Source organism: Chenopodium album, chromosome 12 (assembly GCF_948465745.1).
Source record: "Chenopodium album chromosome 12, dcCheAlbu1.1, whole genome shotgun sequence".
Classification (NCBI taxonomy): domain Eukaryota; kingdom Viridiplantae; phylum Streptophyta; class Magnoliopsida; order Caryophyllales; family Amaranthaceae; genus Chenopodium; species Chenopodium album.
The window spans coordinates 22,393,337-22,414,101 of NC_137845.1; positions in this window are offsets into that span (position 1 = coordinate 22,393,337).

The window sequence follows — 20,765 nt, forward strand, 5'->3', positions numbered from 1 at the left end:
GAGCTCCATTTGTTGTTGCCTCACAGGGTCATTGATTTGAAGAGCTATACTCTTCATCAATTCAGTTAGGTTGGCCACGTCCTTCTTGATTTCATTAACTTCTTCTTGAGACGCCATTATCTTCTTGGCTTTTCTTTTCCGACTTATGGGTTTGTTAAAAAGTAGTATTTGAACAAAGGTGTTGTCCTTGATTAATCTCTCTTCTCTCCTTGACCAAGTGCTGTGAAAAGGGAAGTTATAGATACTTTTTGTTAATTATTTGACTCGAACTCTATTCAACATGTAGTAGATGGAAGGAGGTAGGAAGAATGATGGTTGTGATATGGAGAAAGCATGTGGAGAACGGAAAGATGATGTAGATGGAAAGATATGAAAGAATTAGGAATAGAATGTACCCCCAACTCAAATGACGGAAAAACCGACTCATGCATGAACCTAAGACATGGTCATGGTGACATATTCACAAAGTGTGTGCTAAGATTAGTGAGTGTAGATGACATGTTTGACTCTCTTGTGAGACCATGAGACTATGTGCCTAGACTTAATTAAGGACTGAACATGATTACTGCCTTTAATAAAACGACTAAACCGTTTTAGCAAATTGATTAATCAGACTCGTCGTGAAGACTCGAGCAAAAATACAGGCTTTCGTCAGACGACAAAACTGTTGCCAGACGCTAAGGGTCAGCACCTGATAACGGGATCGTCGCCTGGTGCTAATCTCTAGGGCGTGGCGCCACATTCCAAATCTCTGCGCCATTCTAGAACATTGATCTGGGACTATTTCGAGTATTTTGCTCTAAAGGGACAAGCCTAAAAGTCGTACTAAGTCAAGTTTGATCAATTTATTAGACTTTAATCATTTATAATTAAATTATTAATTAAATTAGCAAAGTCCTTTAGTCATTAATTAATTTATTTAACTCATTCACAAGTCAAACAAACGGTTAGGGAAAAACAAATATAAGATATGCACAACAAATAATGCACAAGTAGTCATATAGTCACGATATGATGCAATGAGTTTGCAACCTAACCATGGCTCTAGTTCTCTAAAGTTCGGGATATGGGTTGGTCAAAAAGAATCCATGGTTATGATTCCGGATGCACCGCACAGAAGGCTTACCTTTGGAAGGGTTGGCGCGAGTGGATATGACCCCGCGAGTTAAACTTGCTTCCACGGTTTGGTGAATTCAACAAACTCGGATGTACCCTTTGTTGCCAGGAGCGTTCGATTAGGTAGATGGATCATGAATCCCCAGAGGCTTATGGCCATATGTTAAAAAACACATATGGGTTTCAAAAAAAGGGAAAAACTCAATCAGGAAGTAAAACCGAGCAAACAATACTAGAAAGCTAGTCGAAACAAGAAGGTAGATTTCTGGCTCGGTATTGGAAGAATTCGACGCGAGAATATAGCGTCTGTCGCCAGACGCTGGCACTTTCGCCAGGCGACATCGCCATTGTTTGGCGCTGACGCTGTTTTCTCAGCGCTAATTCCTACATGCCTCGACATCTTTCTGTTTTTGAGTTTTCCGGTTTTTTTTCGTAGCGTTATTTCGACTTTAGTTATGAAAGTTATTTCCCTAATTTCCTACGTGTTAATCCTATATTTTTAACGCATTTCGGATGGTCTTTCCAATGCGGACCTTTTTATGCATATGCCAATAATGTCAATCAAAATTACGCACATGAAATACTTAAAACTTTTCGAGTCCCATCCACTCATTCTAAATCATTGCCAAAATAAATTTTAGGAATTAAAATAGAAATCCTCCCCAGTGGAGTTGCAAAAAAACTGTAGAGAATATTTCAAGCATCCCACACTTCAGCCCCACTGTGATCATACACTTAAGCATGTTGGCGTCCAAAGGGGAAGAAGCTAGAATAAAAGAGTCGCCAACAAGTTTTAGGAACTTGTAAACCGTTCACAGGGTGAAGGTTACACCCCTTAACGATCCAGGAGATCGTTAACTCCAATAGGTCTGGAACCATGACTGGAAGTTTGGGGATGAAGGTACAAATCCAACCTAATAGAGAATGAACTAGCCCTAAAAATAGGCCTCTACTTTATTCTTCTCGTATTCATGTGCGCTTTCTGACTAACATACAACCAATAGGTTTACCCTAAACCTGTTTAATCTATGTTGGTTGAATATTAATGCACAAACAAAACTATTATTGGCGATCACTTAAAAATCACATTAACCTAAACAAGATTATTAATTATCTTATTAAGCATGATTACAAGTACAAATTCCCTTTAAACCTGCAAGAGAGGGCGTGATCAAGCAATAACAATAATAATATATCAAGCAACATAATAACAATTATCATAATATTCTCAATCTCAAAGCATTATAATATTAACAAGATTCTAGGCATGATGCTAACAAGATTAATAACAAACCCTAGCATGTCACTAAATAATAAATATCAATTAGCCCTACCATGACACTAACATGATATTAGGAAAGAAATAGGAAGTATCATAATAATATACATGATATTAGTAATCTTAGTTATTACCCTAAACATGATACTAGGAAGCCATAAAACATCCTAACATGACACTAGGAATCAACAAAATAATCTGAGCATGATTTCTATATCAAAAGATCAATAAAGCAATTAAATTACTTACTTAGATGCCTCGTACCTCTTTCTAATAACAAAATACACACGTTAGTAACTTCAAGGAAAATAATAAAACAAAACAATTAAATTAAATTAAATAATTGAAATAGGAATTTGGGACCAGACCCTCAGAAGTATTAACCTTTCACGTCAAAGGCGAAGGCAACTTCAAACTTTAGAGGGGGAAGGTTTAGAAGAAGAAGAGAAAGAGAAAGCTTCTAGCTTTTAGAGAGAAGAGAAAGAGATGATTGATTGTGAATCGTAGATGATTGAAAACAGGGAAATTCGACCCCTATTTATAGGAAAAATAGCACAGGATCAAAGAATATCATATTCAGAATAAAATACCTCCTTTCGCCAACGACAGAAGTCAGCGCCAGACGACAAGCTCGTTGCCAGACGACGAAGGTCAGCGCCAGGCGACGAAAGTCAGTGCCAGGCGACGACTCTGTCATCTCGCGCTGGTTCAAAAGTACAACGCGTTTTTACACGTGGAATCACCTTTTAAACCGGTTACAGGCAATTCTGCGTCCAAGCAGATTTAAAATCAGATTTAATATATTTTATTCAAAATAAAACATATTTTTTAAAAAATATAATTATCAATCTTAATCTTATTAGAATTAAAGAGAACCTTCTAGATATTCCTAGAGGATTAAAATCAACCCTAATTACTTTAGGAATAATAATTAATATGCCCTCCTCTAGATCATTGGGCCACATTTAAAATCATTGGGCCAAATTTAATTTAATCCATAACTTCCTCATAATTCATCGGAATTGGGCTTATAATATATCATTGGAAAGATCTTTTCAAGCCCAATCCAACTACACTATTATTGGACCCTTATCATGGACCAAACCAAATTGGACTGGCTATTTTTATATAAATAGAGTAAGAAAAGAAATATTTTTGAAAACAAAAAGAGAAATATTTTAATAAAAACATCCTCATCACTAGACTTTTCACACTTTCACTTCGTTCGATAATCAAATGACGTGAAAAGTGTTCATCACTGGGTTTTGTTTTGTGAAGATACATTTGGGTGTCTACATTACTGAATAATTAATATTACATCTTAATCTTAAATTAACCCTTTGGGTCAAACCCATGCAACAAACGATCCGATGCGACGAATTAATCAGAAAGGAATTCATGAGTCACTCGAGTATTATGAACAAAGACGTCGGATTCCGAGCTTAGAGCGTCAAAACCGAATCTCAAAAGTTGAGTAAAAAATAGGGAATTGGCAAGACAGGAAAATGCTTTAAGTAACAAGTAATAACACTAGCCTAGCAATGAAAGGCTAGGGAAGCGCGCCAAATAGAAGAGCGTCAAGTGGCAACGTGCCACAATGGCAGCATGCCACGTGGCAGCGCGCCACATTGGCAACGCCATGTGGCAGTGAGTCGCGGACCCGGGTGACGAGTCATGGACGCGGGCCAATGGGTGGCGGCCCAACCGAACTCGTCTTGGGGCTCAAGGTTGGGTGCCACATGGTTAGCTCACAATGGATGTGAGTTGCCTTGGGGAGCAAGTGAGGAAGTGGTACTCACCTAACCATGTGACACTTGTTACTTAGTGATACCTTGGTTAATTTAACTAGGAGTTGAATTCAACATTCTTTCTATGTGGGATCTTTTTGAGAAAAGGTCTCACATTTGAAGATGAGAGGAATTCACAAGGAAGCACGCCTTACAGATATCCAAGGCATACCTTGGGAATGTCTCACTTGAGTTGGAACTCAATAAAGCATCTCCCATAAGGTGAGAAAACCATTAAGTTCACATAAAACTCGAGTAGTTATTTTTGGTCCGAACTTGCCTAAACGCCGAGTTAGAGACCGTTCGGGTCGTTGTTGCGGGTGGACTATCGTTGGAGGTCTACGCACTTGCTAGACTCTGCTTTCGATGTAAGAGCTCGTCAAATGAGCGAAGCACGCATCAAGGGTGAGATGGTCTTTTCACTTAATCTTGTTATTTATGTCTTTTAGTTATATTAATTGTGAGCAGATCTTGGGGTCGGGTTTTGTTCCACGGAAAGTCGGACTTTTCGAAACCCAACAATCCCATGTCCTCAAGGAGTTTGGTTTCACCAACTTATCCAACCACCCCAATGCACGTCCAATGAGAGAAAAGGGGAAAAAGCTTAAGGCGAATAAACTCTTGAGAAACCCCACTCACTTTGATAGTGTTGCAATACTTCTCAAATTCCTTAAGATGGTTGAGGGCACTCTCATGCTTTACACCACTATATTGATGCCTTTCTATTCAGGTAATCATTTCCAGTCTAATCTCAAAGTCGTTTTCCGGTGTCGTAGGTGGAGCAATCCTACTATCATACCTATACACTCCCGGAACTCCCAACTCCTTTAATGGCACTGTTTGGTTATCTCCCATGATGACTTGCTCTTCTTCTTGCCTTGGAGAACGTCTAGCAACTCTCAACTTTGTTATTGTCCTTTTAATTTCCAAATCGAAGGGCAATAGAGAATGAACACAAGAACTACGCATACAATCTCAAAGAAAAGGTTAGTAGCATGGCTAAAAATGTAGCTTAAAAGAAAGAAATTTTTTTTGTATTTTTCAAGAAAGATGGAATAGACTCAATCAACTATAACAAATAACCATGCTATTCCCCGACAACGACGCCATTTTGATGGAGGAAAATTCTAGGTCGTTGAATTCTAAAACTCCCCCGATCAAACCAAATTTATAAACAAACCTAACCCTAGTATAGGGGTAAGTCCGAGTCGAACCCAAGAGAATAGAGGTATATGCTATGGTCTTTAGTCAAGTTATTCCGAAGTCTAGGTTAACGGTTTGGTCTAAAACAAACTCATCACCACCACTATATTTGAATATGAAAAACTATATCAAGGATACTAGGGAATTAGGATCCACATGCGTTCACGACAATTATGCTAATTGGATAGGAAATCAATCAATCGAATAATGCGAGGAAAGGAGTAATCGCAATCAAAATCACTGGAAAAGCTATTTCCTAGGCATCAAACTAGTAGTCTCTACGAACGACTAACATAGGAACATCACAACACAAGTTTAATCGATAAGAGTAGGTTCCAAATCAATGTGTCGTATCAATGAAAACTACAATGTAATCTAGCTTGATAGTTAAGGTTGATCACTCCACAAGACATCAAATACATGAGCAATTTCAATCAACCAATTTAATCACAATATCAAATCAATTAAAATCCCCCAAATTAGATATGAATTATCACTCATACATGCTTCACCACATCCCTAGCAAGCAAACTACTCACTACACATTGCAAAATTGAATAGCAACACTAAACAAATCACCAATTTCCATCAACATTGTATTCAAATTATCAAAAATCAAATCAAACATTCAACTAGAAATTTAACCAAATAACAAGAATCAAACACTGAAATTGCATTAAAGAGTAAAAATTTCTTACAAAACTCTGATCAAAATCAAAGAGGATGAAGATTAGAAGTAGCAATCATCAAATCACCAAGTTTCTCTCTCTAGAATCCAAGAACCAAAGTTTCCCCAATTTGAGTTTCTCTCTCTAAAAAATCTAATCTAAATCAAATTCTAATACAATTCTAGTCTAATTCTCTCTCTAAAAGGAAGTAAAACTAACAAAGGAGAAGATAGTTAGACGTCCAAAAAGAGCCCGTACAGGCACGCCCTCTCCTCATAATGTGCAGCCGCAAAGAAATGGGTATGGAACGGGGGAAACAGGGTTGCTGATGAGCGTCATTTATGGTGCTCAATAGAGTAGCTTTTAATTCCTTTTTCTATATTTTCTTTCTTTATTTTCATATAATCTTTCTAGTTTTCTTTTATTTTCCGTCTTTATAACTCAATTTGGTTTTTCGTTCACTTTTATGAGTTTTTCATGATTTTTTTTCTTATTAAGCTATTTTAGTTTAGTTTCTATTCATTTTGCTTTCTCTCTTACTTTTACTTGAATTTTTGTTAGTGAAGTTTCAAAGTTTTATTTGTTGCGCTCTCACGGTTGCACCCTCATTGATTGTAAGTCATGGAAGCGCAAATATTTGAAGATGAAGGGCTGCCCTCCTCACGGGCAACATCACGAGAGCACCAACAATAGGGATGCATGAGAGCGCTAGGAGAAAAACTTTGCACAAGGATCTACGGGCGAGCAAGAGGAGCTATGCACGCCGCAACACCACAGCAGGGGTACGCGCGCGTAGGCCCCTCTGTGCGTGCATGCAGAACCTTGCGTGCGCGTGCATCGGCCTGTGGTGCGTGCGCATGGCCCTGCACCGAGCCTCTACACTCGTTTTACTGTATATACCCCTTGACTTTTCCTTTCTTAGGGAGGGATGATTTCACTTGTACTGGAGACTTATTTCCAGATTTAGTAGAAAGAGAAAGTAGAGAGAGAAACTTTAGATTACTTGTTTTGTACTACAAATTACATCTTTGAGCTTGGATTTCATCTTCAATCAATGAAAATTAGTGAGAATTTCTTTCTTTGAATTTACTTTTGCTTGCTCTTTCCTTTATTTCTTGAATGTTTGATTTGATTGTTGATCTTTGGATTGAGAATTTGTTGAATTTGATTTTCTCTTTGATTAAGCTTGAAATGATGATGTTTGTAATTCAATTTGCTTTGTTTTTCAATTCCATTATGATTTATGAGTAGATTAGTAGCTAGGGAGAAGGGGAAGCATGCTTAATTGATGATTTTTGCTAGTTAATGATTCTTGGTTGATTGAATTGTTGCAATTAAATTGGTTGACATAGTTGTTGACGAGGGGAGAAGACTAGGTCATTGACTAATCCTCCCTAAGCCAAACTAAATTTGTAATCACTTAACAAACCTTAATACAAGTATAGAGGCAAGTCAAGGGTAGGTCGAACCACTAGGAACAGTTATGTTCAAGTGCTTTCAATTATGTGCTTAAGCTAGGTCGAAGTCTGAGGGTAAAGAGGTAATACTAACAACTAACCAAACAAATAAAGCACTAGGGAATGGGGATTAACAAGTAATCATAACAATTGTAGCAACACGGGAACAACATGCAAACCAAAGGTTGCGAAAACTAATGGTAAGAGCAATCAAAAGAGCTCAACAAGCTCCTATAGGTCTAGCTAGTGCCAACTACGGGAGACTCTAACTAGGAATATCACTAACCGAACTCCATCGACAATTGTGAGCTACAAATCAATGGTCCGTATCAATGTAGACTCACAATGCAATCTAGCATAATTCTCAAGGCCTAATCGAATTACACACATGCACAATTTCCATTAATCACTTTAATCTCAACAATTAATCAACACAATTCCCAAATTAAGCACAATCAACCAATCATACAATTTTCACCCAATACCTAGCCAAAAAATTACTCAAGAATCATCATCTAATCAACAAACAACTAAGGAAATCAAGAATCAACAATACATCAACAACAACTACACTAATCAAGCATCAAACATCAAAATCAATCTAAACAAACATGAATATTAAACAAAGAAATAAAATGAGATAGAGTTAGAAATGCTCATTGATAATAGAGAAGATCTTCAACACAATTGTCATCGTTGAATTCAAGCTCTCAATCACCATTGAAATTCCTCACTTTCTCTCTTTAAATCTACACCTAAATTAATCCTAAAACTAGTAAGAGAAGCTCTCAACTAAGCTAAAATTATGATCAAAGATTATCTCTAAATACTTCTCCTTTTCCCCTAAAAATCGGGTTACAAATATATATGTATATGAGGCACGAAGCGAAATCGAGCAAAAATAGGGACCTGGAGAGGCGCGCTCTCGCGGGCTGGTGGCGCGCCCGCGCCCGTAGGTTGTGCGCCCGCACTCCTCTGGGTTTCTTCGGTTCTTCTTGAGGCTTCGTGCGTTCTCTAATGGGATTTGAATGAGCGCACCGAATGATGATGATGGACACTAAAGAGGCAGATCCAAAGGAGCTTGACGGTGGGTTCAACACCACTCCTTCATGAGAGCGCGGCTTGAGAGCGTAAGAGCTAGAACTTGGAGAATCAACTTCCTTGCATCTTCAGCTCTCTTATTGCCATGAGCTTGCTCCAAAAGCATCTTCTACCTTATTAAACCACCGATATCAAGACTCGGTCCTCGTACAATACCTACAACCACGAAAAGAGAGAAAATAAAGGAGAAAAGACAAGAAAAACCATAGAAATGCACAAAACCACAAAATAAGAGAGAAAAGGTAAAACAAAGAGAATATGTATAAAACTAAACATTTATTAAGAAGGAAATATATGAAAAGAAGGTAAAAACGACCTAAATACTCTTCAAATGGGTGCCATTTATGACACCCATCAGTTGTGCATGTGATTAATTTGATTAGAAGTGATCAACCTAGATGATTAATCTAGATTGCGTAGAAAATTTCCATGACATGAACCCTTAATTTGAGAATTGCTCTAATTGGTTGAATTTGATTGTGATTTTCCTTGTTAGTCATTCATAGTGAACCCTAGCTGGACTTATAGGAGATAGCTCTTGAATTCTATTAATTGCAACTATCATTTATCCTTTGCAACGTTTGAATCAATTGAGTTCTTCATCGATTGGCATGGTCATTGAGCTTGCATGTGGAACCTTAATCCCTACTGTTTAGCATATTGATTTTCTTGACTCGATTAGTTAATTGAAACCTTAGTTACAATTCAATTCACCTCTCATTCTTCGAAGTAGCTTGACCATAGGCTATAGTATTCTCCCTCTCATTCCTCGTGGTTTGACTCGGGCTTGTCCTATACTAGGAATAAGGTTGACTTTCTTAATTTTTTGATTGGTGGTACTTTAGATTTCAACGACCTAGAATACCATACATCAGTTGCGCGCCCGTGCCTGCAAGCAGGGTAACTTCACTCGTGCGTCCATTGATACCTCCGTGCTCTCCACTTGATGAACATTGGGGGTGGCAGATTCTAAAGGCTGCCACAGTGGGTTCAACACCATTTTTAATGCCCACGCAACTTGAGAGGGCGGCCTAGAAGGCTTGGACCTTGCACCCCTTAACACTTGAGTTTCAAAGGTAGAGATCGACTTGCATCTTGAGCCTTACAAATCCCAAGAAAAATCCATGGAGATCCTCGAACATCACCTTTCTCCTGAAATCAAAGAAAAGCAAACAAATAAAAGGGAAAAGGCGAAATAAACCTAAGAAATGCAGGAAAACAAGAAAAACAACTAAGGAAGCACAAACTAGAGAAAAGACATATAAAACTAAAGAAAGAGGGATAAAAGAGCTATAAAAGCGATTAAAAATCATCCTAAAAGAGGCTAAATGAGTGCCATAAATGACACTCATCAGGCGGCTACATTTGCTATTCTTGACCTTACTTAGAGGCCAAGTAGCAATGCTGCAAGCATATATATATATATATATATATATATATATATATATATATATATATATATATATATATATATATATATATATATATATATATATATATATATTTCCTATGGCTGAGTGACATGTGTCACAGATGCCACGTGTCGCGCCACGTCACATTTGTGAGGGGCAAATGTTTTGGGTAATTTTACCCATGCCACATGGGCCAATCATGTCCTGACATGTGTCATACTCTAGTTGGTCCGAATTGGACCAGTCTCCATTTGACACGTGTCCCTCCTAGAACTTGGGAGAAAAAGGCGGCCTTCAAGGGCCCAAATCCCGAGAAAGCCGTAATACGGCGCAGCCCAGTAGAGTTAGGTCAGAGTGACCTAAACAGGGACACATTTCCCAATGACCCTATAAATAGGGAGATTCCCCCATTTTCGGGACAGGAATTAATTATTACAACATACCCTACACTCTCTCACATCAGAGAGCACCTAATCTCGGAATCCGAGAAGATCTCATTTCCTTTTCCGCACCTTCTCAAACTCATATTCAAGTACTAACTTGATCGTCGGATGCAGAGCTCCAAACACCCGAAGTCTCTGTTGTTTTGCAGGTACAGGCGCGGTCAGATCAGTCCTCGAGCTATAACTCGCCCGAGGGAAAAAAAACACCTAAAACGGAATGTATTTGACTTTCATTTGATTTAAATCCCTTTGTTTGAATGTGTGTGACTTTCATTTGATTCAAATATCTTTATAGAAGAAATTCGACTATCATTTGATTCAAAAAGCTTTGTTTGAACGTGTTTACCTTTCATTTGATTCAAATAGCTTTGTTGAACGCTTTTGACTTTCATTTGCTTCAAAAAGCTTTATTTGAATGTGTTTGAATTTCATTTGATTTCAAAACCTTTGTTTGAATGTGTTTGACTTTCATTTGATTTAAATAGCTTTATAGAATGCATTCGACTTTCATTTGATTCAAAAACCTTTGTTTGAATGTACTTGACTTTCATTTGATTTAAAAAGTTTTGTTTGAATGTATTTGGCTTTCATTTGATTCAAAAACCTTTGTTTGAATTTGTTTGACTTTCATTTGATTCAAATAGCATTGTTGAATGCATTTGACTTTCATTTGCTTCAAAAAGCTTTGTTTGAATGTGTTTGAATTTCATTTGATATAAAAACCTTTGTTTGAATGTGTTTGGCTTTTATTTGATTCAAATAGCTTTATAGAATGCATTCGACTTTCATTTGATTCAAAAAGCTTTGTTTGAATGTATTTGACTTTCATTTGTTTAAAATAGCTTTGTCGAATGCATTCGACTTTCATTTGGTTCAAAAAGCTTTGTTTGAATGTATTTGGTTTCATTTGATTTAAAAATTTGTGTTTGAATGTGTTTGACTTTCATTTGATTCAAAAAGCTTTGTTTGAATATATTTGACATTCACTTGATTCAAATATTTTTGTTGAATGCATTCGACTTTCATTTGTATCAAAAATCTTTGTTTGAATGTGTTTGATTTTCATTTGATTTAAGAACCTTTGTTTAAATGTGTTTGACTTTCACTAGATTTAAAAAGCTTTGTTTAATGCATTCGACTTTCATTTGCTTTAAAAAGCATTGTTTAAATGTGTTTGACTTTCATTTGATTTGAAAACCTTTGTTTGAATGTGTTTGACTTTCATTTGATTCAAACAGCTTTGTTGAATGCATTTGACTTTTATTTGCTTTAAAAACCTTCGTTTCAATGTGTTTGACTTTCATTTGATTTAAAAACCTTTGTTTGAATGTGTTTGACTTTCATTCGATTCAAATAGCTTTGTTGAATGTATTTGACTTTCATTTGCTTCAAAAAGCTTTGTTTGAAAGTGTTTGACTTTCATTTGATATAAAAACCTTTGTTTTAATGTGTTTAACTTTCAATTTATTCAAATAGCTTTATAGAATGCATTCGACTTTCATTTGATTTAAAAAGCTTTGTTTGAATGTATTTGACTTTCATTTAATTCAAAAAGCTTTGTTTGAATGTATTTGACCTTCATTTGATTAAAAAACCTTTATTTGAATGTGTTTGACTTTCATTTGATTCAAATGTCTTTATAGAATACATCTGATAAACTTTTGATTCAAATATCTTTGTTTGAATGTGTTTGACTTTCATTTGTGTCAAATACCTTTGTTGAATGAATTTGACTTTCATTTGCATCAAAAAGCTTTGTTTGAGTGTGTTTCACTTTCATTTGATTTAAAAACCTTTGTTTGTATGTTTTTGGCTTTTATTTGATTCAAAAAGCTTTGTTAAATGCATTTGTCTTAAATTTGCTTTAAAAAGCTTTTTTTGAATCGGTATGACTTTCATTTGATATAAAAACCTTTGTTTGAATGTGTTTGACTTTCATTTGACTCAAATAGCTTTATAAAATGCATTCGACTTTTATTTGATTCAAAAAGCTTTGTTTGAATGTATTTGACATTCTTTTGATTCAAAAAGCCTTGTTTGAATGTTTTTAACTTTATTTAATTAAAATAGCTTTGTTAAATGCATTCGACTTTCATTTGGTTCAAAAAGCTTTGTTTTAATCTGTTTAACTTTCATTTGATTCAAATATCTTGATAGAATACATTCGATAATCATTTGATTCAAAAACCTTTTTTTGAATGTATTTGACTTTCATTTGATTCAAATAGCTTTGTTCAATACATTGGACTTTCTTTGATTCAAAAACCTTTGTTTGAATGTACTTGACTTTCATTTGATTCAAAAAGTTTTGTTTGAATGTATTTGGCTTTCATTTGATTCAAAAACCTTTGTTTGAATTTGTTTGACTTTCATTTGATTCAAATAGCATTGTTGAATGCATTTGACTTTCATTTGCTTCAAAAAGCTTTGTTTGAATGTGTTTGAATTTCATTTGATTTAAAAACCTTTGTTTGAATGTGTTTGGCTTTTATTTGATTCAAATAGCTTTATAGAATGCATTCGACTTTCATTTGATTCAAAAAGCTTTGTTTGAATGTATTTGACTTTCATTTGTTTAAAATAGCTTTGTCGAATGCATTCGACTTTGATTTGGTTCAAAAAGCTTTGTTTGAATGTATTTGGTTTCATTTGATTTAAAAATTTGTGTTTGAATGTGTTTGACTTTCATTTGATTCAAAAAGCTTTGTTTGAATATATTTCACATTCACTTGATTCAAATATTTTTGTTGAATGCATTCGACTTTCATTTGCATCAAAAATCTTTGTTTGAATGTGTTTGATTTTCATTTGATTTAAGAACCTTTGTTTAAATGTGTTTGACTTTCACTAGATTCAAAAAGCTTTGTTTAATGCATTCGACTTTCATTTACTTTAAAAAGCATTGTTTAAATGTGTTTGACTTTCATTTGATTTGAAAACCTTTGTTTGAATGTGTTTGACTTTCATTTGATTCAAACAGCTTTGTTGAATGCATTTGACTTTTATTTGCTTTAAAAACCTTCGTTTCAATGTGTTTGACTTTCATTTGATTTAAAAACCTTTGTTTGAATGTGTTTGACTTTCATTCGATTCAAATAGCTTTGTTGAATGCATTTGACTTTCATTTGCTTCAAAAAGCTTTGTTTGAAAGTGTTTGACTTTCATTTGATATAAAAACCTTTGTTTTAATGTGTTTAACTTTCAATTTATTCAAATAGCTTTATAGAATGCATTCGACTTTCATTTGATTTAAAAAGCTTTGTTTGAATGTATTTGACTTTCATTTGATTCAAAAAGCTTTGTTTGAATGTATTTGACTTTCATTTGATTAAAAAACCTTTATTTGAATGTGTTTGACTTTCATTTGATTCAAATGTCTTTATAGAATACATCTGATAAACTTTTGATTCAAATATCTTTGTTTGAATGTGTTTGACTTTCACTTGTGTCAAATACCTTTGTTGAATGAATTTGACTTTCATTTGCATCAAAAAGCTTTGTTTGAGTGTGTTTCATTTTCATTTGATTTAAAAACCTTTGTTTGTATGTTTTTGGCTTTTATTTGATTCAAAAAGCTTTGTTAAATGCATTTGACTTAAATTTGCTTTAAAAAGCTTTTTTTGAATCGGTATGACTTTCATTTGATATAAAAACCTTTGTTTGAATGTGTTTGACTTTCATTTGACTCAAATAGCTTTATAAAATGCATTCGACTTTTATTTGATTCAAAAAGCTTTGTTTGAATGTATTTGACATTCTTTTGATTCAAAAAGCCTTGTTTGAATGTTTTTAACTTTATTTAATTAAAATAGCTTTGTTAAATGCATTCGACTTTCATTTGGTTCAAAAAGCTTTGTTTTAATCTGTTTAACTTTCATTTGATTCAAATATCTTGATAGAATACATTCGATAATCATTTGATTCAAAAACCTTTTTTTGAATGTATTTGACTTTCATTTGATTCAAATAGCTTTGTTCAATACATTGGACTTTCATTTTCTTTAAAAACCTTTGTGTGAATGTGTTTGACTTTCATTTGATATAAAAACCTTTATTTGAATGTGTTTGACTTTCATTTAATTCAAACAGCTTTATAGAACGCATTCGACTCAATTGATTCAAAAAGCTTTGTTTGAATGTATTTGACTTTCATTTGATTCAAGTAGCTTTGTAGAATGCATTCGACTTTCATTTGCTTGAAAAAGCTTTGTTCGAATCTATATGAATTTCATTTTATTTAAAAACCTTTGTTTGAATGCGATTGATTTTCATTTGATTCTAATAGCTTTGTTAAATGCATTTGACTTTCATATGATTCAAAAAGCTTCGTTTGAATGTGTTTGACTTTCATTTGATTTAAAAACCTTTTTTTAAATGTGTTTGACTTTCATTTGACTCAAATAGCTTAATAGAACGTATTGGACTTTCATTTGATTCAAAAAGCTTTGTTTGAATGTATTTGACTTTCATTTGATTCAAATAGCTTTGTAGAATGCATTCGACTTTCATTTGCTTTCAAAAAGCTTTGTTTGAATGTGTTTGAGTTTCATTTGATTTAAAAAGCTTTATTTGAATGCGTTTGCCTTTCATTTGATTCAAATAGCTTTAATGAATGCATTTGACTTTCATTTGCTTTAAAAAGCTTCGTTTGAATGAGTTTGACTTTTATTTGACTTAAAAACCTTTTTTCGAATGTATTTGAATTTCATTAGATTCAAATAGCTTTGTTGAATACATTGGAATTTCATTTTCTTCAAAAAGCTTTGTTTGAATGTGTTTGACAATCATTTGATATAAAAACCTTTGTTTGAATGTGTTTTGACTTTCATTTGATTCAAATAGCTTTGTTTAATGCATTTGACTTTCATTTGATTTAAAATTCTTTATTTGAATGTGTTTGACTTTCATTTGGTTTAAATAGCTTTGCTAAATGCATTTGACTTTCATTTGATTTAAAAAGCTTCGTTTGAATGTGTTTGACTTTCATTTGATTCAAAAAGCTTTTTAGAATACATTCGATAATCATTTGATTCAAAAATCTTTGTTTGAATGTGTTTGACTTTCATTTGATTCAAATAGTTTTGTGGAATGTATCTGACTTTCATTTGCTTCAAAAAGCTTTTTTTGAATGTGTTAGACTTACATTTGATTTAAAAACTTATGTTTCAATGTGTTGGACTTTCATTTGGTTCAAATAGCTTTATAGAATGCATCCAACTTTTATTTGACTCAAAAAGCTTTGTTTGAATGTGTTTGACTTTCAAGGGATGGGGCTGCCTTGGCTGTGCGCACGTGCAGACCCCCTCGTGCGCGCGCACAACCAAGCATCAAGGGGGGGTGTGTGTGGAGGTGGTGGTGTGTGCGCTTGAGTGGGGTGTGTGCAACGGTGCTCTCATCGACGCTCTCGAGCATCAAGCTCGAGTGATGCCCACGAGAAGGACAGACCAAAAATCAGAAAATTCATCAAAAAACACTTGTTCATGATTAAAGTCCACGAGAGCGCAGCCATGAGAGCGCCCATGTACATCAATCTCATCTTCACTTATAACTCAATTCCAACCTCTTAAACCTTCAAATGACACCAAAATTGTCGGAAATCTAAATCCAATAAATCTCAAGGTACCTAAAATCAAGAAAAGAAAGAAAAATAAGAAAGTTTCCCAAAAATATAAAAGAAATTAAAGAACGAAAAATTAAAAGAAAGGGTTAGAAAACTGAATTGCCTCCCGGGAAGCGCTTGTTTAACGTCATAGCTCGACGTTCTCCACCTATCACGGTGGTTTGCGAAGAATCATTTTATGAACTAGGCCAACGAAATCACCATCAAAGTACTTGATTCGGTGGCCATTAACCTTGAAAGAAGATGATGAATCCAACATAGAAACTTCAACGACACCATTTGGAAAGACACCTTGAACCAAATAAGGACCACTCCACCTTGACATGTACGTTCTAAAGGAATTAAGTTTTCGATAAGTGCAATTACTAGATATATCAAGGATCACGATTATGGAGATAATTAGTTCATTCTATAGGGTCGTCATTGTTTGGTGCTAGATATGACAATTGATCTTTGGGCTAGTTAAATAGTCCAAAGCCTTATAGAATGGATCCTATGAGGTCACACACAAGAGTATTGGGTTAAACAAGTTAGAGGCCCATTATTGGGCCTCGTGAGTTTATGACATGCCACATTGATTGTTGGGCTAGGATAGTTTGATGAGCTTACAATGTTTTAGGCTTGATATGGATTTATTTAGAGATACGATCTATAAATAAATCCATGCCTAGGGTTGCATGATATAACAATTAACTCACTGTGAATTGTGCATCAAGAAACCAACCTCCCAAAACCCTAATTCTCTCTCTCTCCACACGGCCCTCTCTCTCTCCCCCATTTACTGTACAGCCGGCCTCCAAGGCGGCGTGTGTGGTGGTTGTTCGGGTGGTTCGTAGTATGCTCGTGACTCACATTTCCGTTGAAGGTTGATTGAAGTGTTCGGTCATGACTAACTAGCATTAGTGGAGGTTTAATCCGTGCTCGTGGACTTAGTAGAGGAATCACACGTGGGGTTCTTGTTCTCCTTATTGTTCTTGCTCGATCATACATGGAATCACGGTTCAAAGGTATAATTCTTATTCTTTATGTGTTATGCATGAGATCTTGGGATTAGGTGCTTTATGAATATGATTAATGTTTTTCCGCAATTAGTACCTATAAACGCCTACAGTGGTATCAGTTAGCCTAAGCATGTACATATATTGAATATTAATTCTTTGATAGTCCACAATTTTAATTCAATTAAGAGGGAGAATAATTTAATTATGGGTCAATTATTATTTTAAATGTGATTTAACATATAGAATCATTAAAAGTTGTTTAATTTGCTCCAAATTAGCCATCAAAAGATCAAATTTCTAGCCCTAATAAGTTTGAAAATTCGAACCCCTTAACCCTAAATTCGAATTTTTTGGAAAACCTAAACCCATAAATTTTGATTTTTGTGTTTTAGTTTTAATTTAATTCGATTGCTCTATGATTCATGAATTTAATCTATTTGATTTCATCTTAAATTATGAATTTTCATGATCAAATTGTTTAATTTAAATGTCAAAGTGAATTGGGGATTAAGTTTATGAAGAACCCTAATTTTAAAATTGAATATGATTTAATTTTAAGATTGATTGGACCACATTAAGTTAATTTAATTTTAACAAAAGAGTTTATTTATTTTAAATTTAAAAAAAGGAATTATATGTGGCAACCGCGGCTGGGTGGCGCAGCCACGACGGCTGCCACAGGTGGTGGTCCAAGAGGGAGGGCAGGGCTTGGATAAAAAAACACCTATTAAGTGAACATTGAATATTTTAATCGAAAAGTTTCCCTAATCAAGGTCATTTAAATGATGGACGATTAATGACCACTTGAGATTAGTGTGTAGTATGATTTAGAGCACCGTTTCTTGTGCTACAAGGACATGATTGTCATAAATCATTTACACAGGTATTGGTTTAGAACCATACCGGATCGACCTATGAGAATACTTTAAGAGATTTAAAAGTCGTCATAAGTACACTTCTCATTATGGCTATCGGAACCTCTTTCCTCGACCATGAGTATTGTGAGTTCTCTTGTTTGAGTAATAGTCTGCTTTGATGTTCGTCAAACGTCTGCCGTACATGGGGATTATAAAGGCAACACTCGGGCGGCTAGGTCTTCTTAGTAAGAGAAGCTAATAGTACAAGATTGGGAATGTCCCCTACTAACCATAGGGATCATGTCTTTGTTGTTTACAAGGCCTCTCGAAGAGCGAGACTATAAAATGCATGGCCGTGCTTAGATGGATTTTAAGAAATCATCTGCTTATTGACAGTCAAACTCGGATTTCAAGGAACACTTCTGTACGTAGTAAGGATGACGAAAAATCTTACCTTATAGTTCATGAAGAGACATTAAGTGACATAGGAAATAGGCTATACACAAAAATCGTACTTGTCCGGAAGGACAAGTGGGAGATTGATAGGAATGGTGTCCTTCGAACAAGTGTATTATTCCGATAGAGGGTTTGAAATTATTAGAAAGCTAATTATTTAGTGAGGTTAAGTGATTGGAAAGCCTAGTCGGAGGCCTCTTCCGATTAGTGATATTAATGTAAAATTAGTATTACAGCTTAATTTTGACTTAACTCTTCGGGTCACATACAAGCAACTAACGATCAGATACAACGAATTAATCCGGAAGGAATTAATGAGTCGCTCGAGTATTATGTGAAAGGAATGGTGTCCTTCGAACAAGTGTATTATTCTGATAGCGGGTTTAGAATTATTAGAAAGCTAATATATTCAGTAAGGTCTAGTGATCGGAATGCCTGGGTGGAGGCCGCTTCCGATCAGTAATATTAATATAATTAATATTACAGCTTAATCTTGACTGAACCCTTCGGGTCACACCCAAGCAAATATATGCGAACCAACTCGAGCAATTAACTCGGAAGAAATTAATCCGTCGCCTGAGTGTTAAATATTTAGACGTCGGTAATTCGAGCTTAGAGCGTCGAAACCGATCGTCGGAAGTCGAGTCTAAAATGATAAAAGACGAGACGCGCAAAATAATAATAAATCGACCATATTCCCGAAAATACCCCTAGCATCGGTGTGCCCCGAGCATCCGAATGCTAGGGGCAAGACGAGCTAGCACACCGTGCTAGCAGCCCCGGACAGCCGCGACTAGGCACAGCAGCAGCCGCGCCGTGCCACGGCAGCAGCCGCAGCCGCACCAAACCGCAGCAGCAGCAGCTGGTGCGGGCTGGGCTCGGGTTAGGTGCGGGCTGGGCTTGGGCCAGGTGCGGGCTGGCTGCAGGCCACATGCGGGCTGGTGCGGGTCGGGCTCGGGTCGGGCTCGGGCTTGGCTCGTGGCTTGGCTCGGGTCATAGGGCCATGAATAAGGGGAAGCTTGGAATATGGGAGTAAGTGGGAGAGGACATGTGGCACAAGGAGAGTATTGAGTGGGGAGCAAGTATGGTCCCCTACTCTCCATGTGGTCCTCACCAACCCATCTCACATGGTAATGCCACTTGTAGATTTATTATTGGTTTGCAATTTTAATTTAATTTAGCTTTAAATTAATTTGTGGAATTTCATGATCCCACATTGATGGGATAGAAATTCCCACTCATACTTTCCTCTATAAATACCAAGCTTGGGATTTGGAGTAAAGTGCTTGAGTGGGAGTTAAAAAGAGCATTCCATAATTTTTGGGAAAACTCTTAAACTCACATAACACTCGGGTTTGGGTCGGACCTTGCTAACCCCAAGGTAGTAGACCTTAAAGTTGTGTTCGCCCATTTGTGGGTGGATACCGTCGGAGGCGCGGCGCTTGACGTGCTAGTAGCTTTCAAGTAAGAGCCCCGGGTTTTGGGCGAAGCTCGCTTCGAGGGTAAGATTCGTTATCTTTTCTTTGTGAATATTTATTTATGCTTTGTGATTTTAATTATTGCGAGTGGTTCCTCGGGAAGGGGTTGTTTCCGCGGTGAGTCGGACTCACCAAACCCCAACATTATGAACATAGACGTCGAATATCAAGCTAGGAGCGTAGAAAGTCGAGTCGAAATAATAAATCGACGAGACGTAAAATAATCAAACGACACGACATATTAGGCTAACACGCACTGCCGTAAGCAAGCTGTAAGCACCAAGCAGCTAGCTAGGGCCTGTGTACTTGCAAGGGAAATTGCAAGCTGCTAGCAAGGCATGATGGCCAGCCTGCATCAGTAGCCAAGTAGCGTACAGTAGCCGCACGGGCTTGCGGTGCGTGCTGGCTAGCCAAGGCCCAACAGCGCACAAAGCATCCTTGTGGATTTGCGGTGCGTGCTGACAGGCAAAGCCGAGCAGCGCACTAGCAGCCCGCGTTGCTTGCATGTGGCGATAAGGCCCAACCAAGTCAAGGAGGGCCTAACCGGTTTTCCTTGGTGACCAAGGAGGTTGACCGGTCATGCCCTCTTATGATTGGCGGGTTTGGTAGATTAGGGAACAAGGAGGCCATGTGGTCCTCACCTAACCACTCACATGTGTGTGCCAAGTGTTGTTTGATTATTTGCCTTGCAATTTAATTAAAATAATTTCTTATTTTTCTCACACTATCATTTTTCCCACACTAAAAGATGATAGGAATTTTAGGGAGCCTTTGCCCATAAATACTAACCTTAGTAGTTGGGATTATTCACTTGAGTAGGAACTCAATAACGCATCTCTACTTGAGAGAAAACCTTTAAGTTTATATAATACTCGAGTAGTGTTTTG